Source organism: Antechinus flavipes, chromosome 2, assembly GCF_016432865.1.
Source record: "Antechinus flavipes isolate AdamAnt ecotype Samford, QLD, Australia chromosome 2, AdamAnt_v2, whole genome shotgun sequence".
Taxonomy (NCBI): Eukaryota; Metazoa; Chordata; class Mammalia; order Dasyuromorphia; family Dasyuridae; genus Antechinus; species Antechinus flavipes.
In genome coordinates, this window is record NC_067399.1 from 177,516,230 (window position 1) to 177,522,229 (window position 6,000).

Genomic DNA, 6,000 nt, shown 5'->3' on the forward strand with positions numbered 1-6,000 from the left:
TTATCTTTCAAATATAGAGGTAACTGACACAAATTTATAAAAATAAGTCATCCCCAAATTGATAAATGGTCAAAATATACAAAAAGCTAGTTTTCAAAGAAATCACAACTATCCATATTCAGATGAAAAATAATCTAAATCAGTTTTGAGAAATGTAAATTAAAACAACTCTGACATACCACACCACATCTTTCAGATTGGATGACATGATAGAAAAGGAAAATGATAACTGCTACAGGGCATGTGGAAAAACTGAAAAACTAGTGCACTAATTCACAACTGTTCTGAAGAACAATTTAGAATTATTCTCAAAAAGCTATAAAATTGTGCATACCCTTTGATCCAGTAATACTACTACTAATTCTATATCCGAAGATATCAAAGAACAAAGAACCTCTTTTTTTATTTTAAATTTATTTTAAAATTTTATTTTTTTTAGTTTTTGACATTTATTTTTTATAAGATTTTTATTTTCATTTCTTTTTCTCTTCCTCCTCTCACTTCTCCCCAAAATGGCAGTCAATCATTAGTTATTATTTATATGTGTACATTCATATTCAATATAGTTCCATATTAGTAATGTTGTGAAAAAAGAATCAAAACAAAAGGGGAAAAAACCACGAGAAAGAAAAATATAACCCCCAAAATGAAAATGGTATGTTATAATCTGCTTTCAGATTCCATGGCTCTTTCTCTGAATGTGAATAGCATTTTCCATCATGAATCTTTTAGAACTGTCTTAGGTCATTGTGTTGCTGAAGAGCAAAATCTATCAAAGTTGATCACACAATGTTGTGGTTACTATGTGTGATAGAAAAGATCCTCTTTGTACAAAAATATTTATAGCAGCTCTTTTTGTGGTGGAAAAGAATTGGAAATCAGAGGGATGGTCATTAATTGAGAAGTGCTTGAGCAAATAGTGGAATGTGATGTTGATGAAATTCTATCATACTATAAGAAATAATGAGCAGGATTTTCTAAGAAAAAACTTGGAGGACTCATATGAACTGATAAAAATGAAATGTGGAGAACCAGGAAAATATTGTACATAGCAACAATATTGTGACAATATGAGCTTGATCAACTGTGAAAAACTTAAACTGCTCTGATAGAACAATGATGCAAGACAATTTCAAAGGACCTATGTTAAAGAATTCTATCCATTTCTAGGGAGAAAACTGACAAATTCAGAATACAAATTGAATAATACTCCTTTTTACTATGTATTTTTATTATTTTATTTGTGTTTTCATTTTCAACATGGCTAATAAAGAAATATGTTTTGTATGACTTCACATGTATAATTGAAATAAAATAATGCTTGCCCCCTCAAGAGATAGAGAAGGAAGAGAGATAGGATGAAGGCAATCATTTGGAGGTTTTTAAAAAATATGTAATTGGAAAATCTCTAATGAAATAAATAAAAATAATTTCAAAAATTAAAAATGTAAAAAATATAGAGCATAATAGTGGGAGGATAAGACCAATCAGAAAAATTAATTTTTGAGGCCACTGAGTCTTACTATTGGTGTTATACAATAATATTAGACTCAATAAGCCTATGAAAAAGATTCATGGGATTTGTTCTCTATGTTTCATTGCTTCCCAATTAAATGGACTACAGAATTTAGAACTTCAGAGTTAATTAAGTTATTTAAGACCACCCTTCTCCTAATATTTGAGTAAAAGAAAGTGTGAAGTCACTCAAAATTATATAAGTAAGCACCAAAGTCAGGATTTGAATCCAGATATTCTGACTTTAGTGAAGATTTCTTTTAGTCACACTGGACTGCAAAGACCAGCTGCCCTGAACAAAATCAAAGAGGTTGGGGTGGTAAGGAGAACACAAACTGGGCTATGATTATGCATTGGTCTTCAGAGCTCAGAACCAATAAGGCTTGGGGCAGAGGAAGGTGCTTTGAACTGTCTAATATCAGGACAAGTTACTCTGAGCTAGCTATTTATGGCCCTTAGGCCAGTTCTGCACCCCATTCAACTGGTCACAGTTTGACAGAGACAATCAACTCACTTACCTGTCAACTTAAGGTGAGAGTGAGGCCACTGCTGAAATAGGTAGGCAGGAGAAACTGGAAAAATTACCTGCCCTAAGTGTCGCAATATATCCATTTCCGGACCTTCTCCGGAAGGGTTAATTCGCACAGAATTCTAGGAATTAGAGTTTAGTGGACTAGTTTTGGGCTGTTGTATTAAAACTCATTCAGGTGAGGGCCAGGGACACTGGGTGAAGAGAACTTTAACATTGTTAATCTGTTTTTTTTTCCCCCAAGGGCATAAATATGTTACCAGGTAACAAATGAGAACCATTTTAACCCCCTCTTGCCCATATTTCCTCATGAATAAATTCATGTCACAACTCTCTCTCCCTACCCTTCTTTGTCTCTGTCTTTGTCTGTCTGTCTATCTATCTGTCTATCTGACTCTCCTTTTTGTCTCTTTTTCTCCCTTCTCTGTCTCTCTGTCTCTATGTGTGTCTTTTTCCTCCTCCTCCTTCTTCTTCTTCTTCTTCTTCTTCTTCTTCTTCTTCTTCTTCTTCTTCTTCTTCTTCTTCTTCTTCTTCTTCTTCTTCTTCTTCCTCCTCCTCTTCCTCTTCTCTCTCTCTCTCTCTCTCTCTCTCTCTCTCTCTCAGCATGGATGTGAGTATGGGTGTGAGTGGGTTGTTTTGTTTGAGTTAGGAATGGAGGAAGCAGAGAGTGGAAGAGGAGATAGAATTCTATCCTCTCTTATCCTACTTTCCACTTTTTGTTTGTCTCTTTTGTTTTTATATTTCTGCAGGATTGAAATTATTTTCAGAGAAAATTTGTCACTCTGGGACAAATTCTGGTTGCTACGTCTCTGTGACCAACAATCAATGTAATTAGATGGGGTTTCATATTATAGGATATTAACTAATTGTCTCGCTCACTTTCAAAACATTTCCAGTTTCACAGGACTTGACTATTCTTTAGGGCAGGCTATGGAGAACTCATACAGGATAAGCACTCACAAGGTGGTCAGAAAAAAAATGATACAAGGTCACTCTCAAGGTTTCTCTTAAGAACTTTAGAATTGATTGTATGACATAGGAGATAACTGGCACAGGACTGACCAGCATGGCGTTCTCTCATCAGAGAAGGTGCTGCGCTCTATGAGCAAAGCAAAATTGAATTAGCTCAGAAGAAACATAAAATAAGCAAAATTAGAGAATCCTCTCTAAATGTTCATAGGGACTATTTGTGTCTAACCTGTGGGCAGAGCATTCCAAGCTTGTATTGGTCTGATCAACCATGGTCAGACACACTAACTTGACTCTAACATAGTGATATCATTTTGGTCCTTTTCAAGAAAGGACAGCAACCAACCAGATAGTACAATGGATAGAACTTCAGATCTTGAGTCAGGAAGTCCTGAGTTCAAATCTGATCTTAAACACTTTCTAGCTATATGATCAGGTAAGTCACTTAACCTTATTTGCCTCAGTTTCCTTACCTGTAACATGAATTGAAGAAAGAAGGGCTTAATCTTTTTTTTTTTTTTTTTTTGCCAAGAAAATCCCAAATGGGATCACGAGGAATGAACAACAAAGAAAAAATATACTATTAGCAATGTCTTTGAAGGCCGAGAATGAATGTCAAAAATGAGATGATTGCTCAGAGATGGACGCTGGCCTCTGAGATCCATTCCAATTTTGAGATCTTGTGTTTCTTTCACTTAGGCGGAAATGATATCTCTCTATCAGTAGTCTCATACAAAATGCTGAATGTAATAATCAGTATTTAAACTCAGGTCTTTTGAAATCAAAATAAGTTTTCTTTCTTTTATGGCCAGCCTATAATAACAGTAAAAACTCCATTGCTGGGCAACAGGGAAGAGTGATGTTGAAAGGTAAGGAAGTTGATAACATGGGAAAAGATTCAGGATTTAGAATCAGGACAAGCTGGGGTCATTTAATTCCAACTTCACAGCTTTAAAGCTCTGTAATTCAGTTTCCTCAACTGGACAAGGAAAGGTTTATATTTAATCTCTTTAATGTTTGTTAACAGTTCTAACTCTTTCAATTCCTGGAAGCAATTCATTTGGGAAAGGAGTTATGGGAATAAGAATTTTATTTTTTATTAGTTTATTTAATCAATAGGTACCAGAGGATCGGTTGGTAAAAACAATAGAGAACCAGATAGGAAAGGCACCCAAAAGAAGGAATCAAAGTCAAATTAAATAGCAAGAAAGGAATAAAGAATAAAAAGTCTTCTAGAGGATATACATGGTTAGTGCATTTATAAGCTATACATATCTTATGGGCAACCCCAGCCTCAGTTTTTTATCTAAAAATGAGGATAATAATAATATCTACCTTACTTGGTTTGTGAGGATTAAATGAGATCATTTATATAAAGTGATTCACAAACCTTAAAATTCTGTGTGCTATGTGGGCTACTATTGCTAGCAAAGTTTTAAATGGATGTGAACTATTGTTTAGTAATCAGGAATAAATCAGTTCCTTCTCCTACCCCAATAAAGAATTTCTAACCCTAAATCAAAGTAAGGTTTCTGACAAACCTCCCACTCATTATGAGCATGAAGTGGTAATTCAAATGCAGATGGTTCCAAAATTATTAATTATCTGAGATAATTTTGGTTTTAAAATTCTTCATCTTTGGGTAAGCCTCCTAGAAAAGAAAGGTCAATTTCAATTTATGTGAACAGCAACACTTACATTACAGGAGGAAAAACTGCTAATATTATTTCTCTAGCCTTAGGATTGAGTGTATTGAAGTTTTGTCTTTCTAAAGAATATAGAGATCAAAAGGGTTCTAGGATTTAAGTTAAAAAATATTAGATCCCATGATAAGGAGGTAGCATCTCAGCTGAAGACTTAATATAAATTCAAGAATTTGTAAGTGTATAGTTAGTAGAGGTGCTCCTGGAAACATTGTTGATCAAAAAAGATAGAGTAACATCAAGCAATGCTTTTCCACTCAACTTATGGATAGATCATATGGAAGCATATGTCTGAGGTTATGGGTAGAAATGTTTGATTGGTAATCCAGAAAAAAGATAGACATATCCAAATGGGTTATTTAAAGATATGTATATAATTTGCAGATGACAAGGATAGGGAAAGATGTCTCTGGAATCCATTCCTTTTATGAAGAGAAGATGAAAGCCAGAGATAAAGCCTGTTCTGCTAACAAGGTAGCTGGAGGATGGGGTAGAAAAGAGGCCCCAGGAACCACAAAGATATGTAGCCTTTTCTACAGTTTCCAAAAGGAATATGACTAGAATTATGTCCACCTGTATTTCTCAATTATCTGTGGTCCAGGGGCATGACTTTTAATGGTTCAGAAAGAAATCCCTTGTCCTCATAACTGTTTTTAGAAAATATCTATTTATTCTTAAGAGTCATTTCAAATATTTTTGAGTTCAGAATTTTTTCTCTCTCTCATTTCCCTAAACAAATTGTGAAAGAAAGAAGTATGATATAAATCATACATGTGAAATCATGCAAGAGATATTTCCATGTTAGCCATGTTGCAAAAATAAGAAAAATGAAGAAAGTGAAAAAAGTATGCTTTGATATGCATTCAGTCACGTTCAATTCTTTCTCTGGAGATAGCTAGCATTTTTTTTTTTAATCAAAAGTTAAAAAAGTATCAAAAAGTGGAATTGTCTTTTATTATTATATTCATCACAATAGTTAAGTCATTCATAGTTGATTATCATACTATATGTTTTTACTGTGTAGGGTATTATGTTGGTTTTGCTCACTTTGTTTTATATGAGTTCATATAAATTTCCCCAGATTTTTCTGAACCTATCCTGTTTATCATTTCTGATGGTCCAAACTTATTCTGTCACAGTTATATATCACAACTTGCTCAGCCATTCTCCAATTGATAGATATCACATTTTCCAATTTTTGCCATCACTAAAATAACTGCAAAAAATATTTTTGTATCAATAGGTCCTTATCCTTTTTCTTTGATCTCTTTGGGATTATGACTT

General features: G+C 33.8%; 1 long non-coding RNA gene across 1 annotated transcript in view; it reads right to left on the minus strand.

Annotated features, from left to right (window-relative positions):
• Window positions 1-2,071, minus strand: part of LOC127552428 (uncharacterized) — a 42,590-nt gene extending 40,519 nt beyond the window's left edge. The window contains exon 1 of the long non-coding RNA XR_007951380.1: window positions 2,034-2,071. This is a non-coding gene — a long non-coding RNA (uncharacterized LOC127552428). The remainder of the gene's footprint in view (window positions 1-2,033) is intronic.
• Between the last annotated feature and the right edge of the window lie 3,929 nt (window positions 2,072-6,000).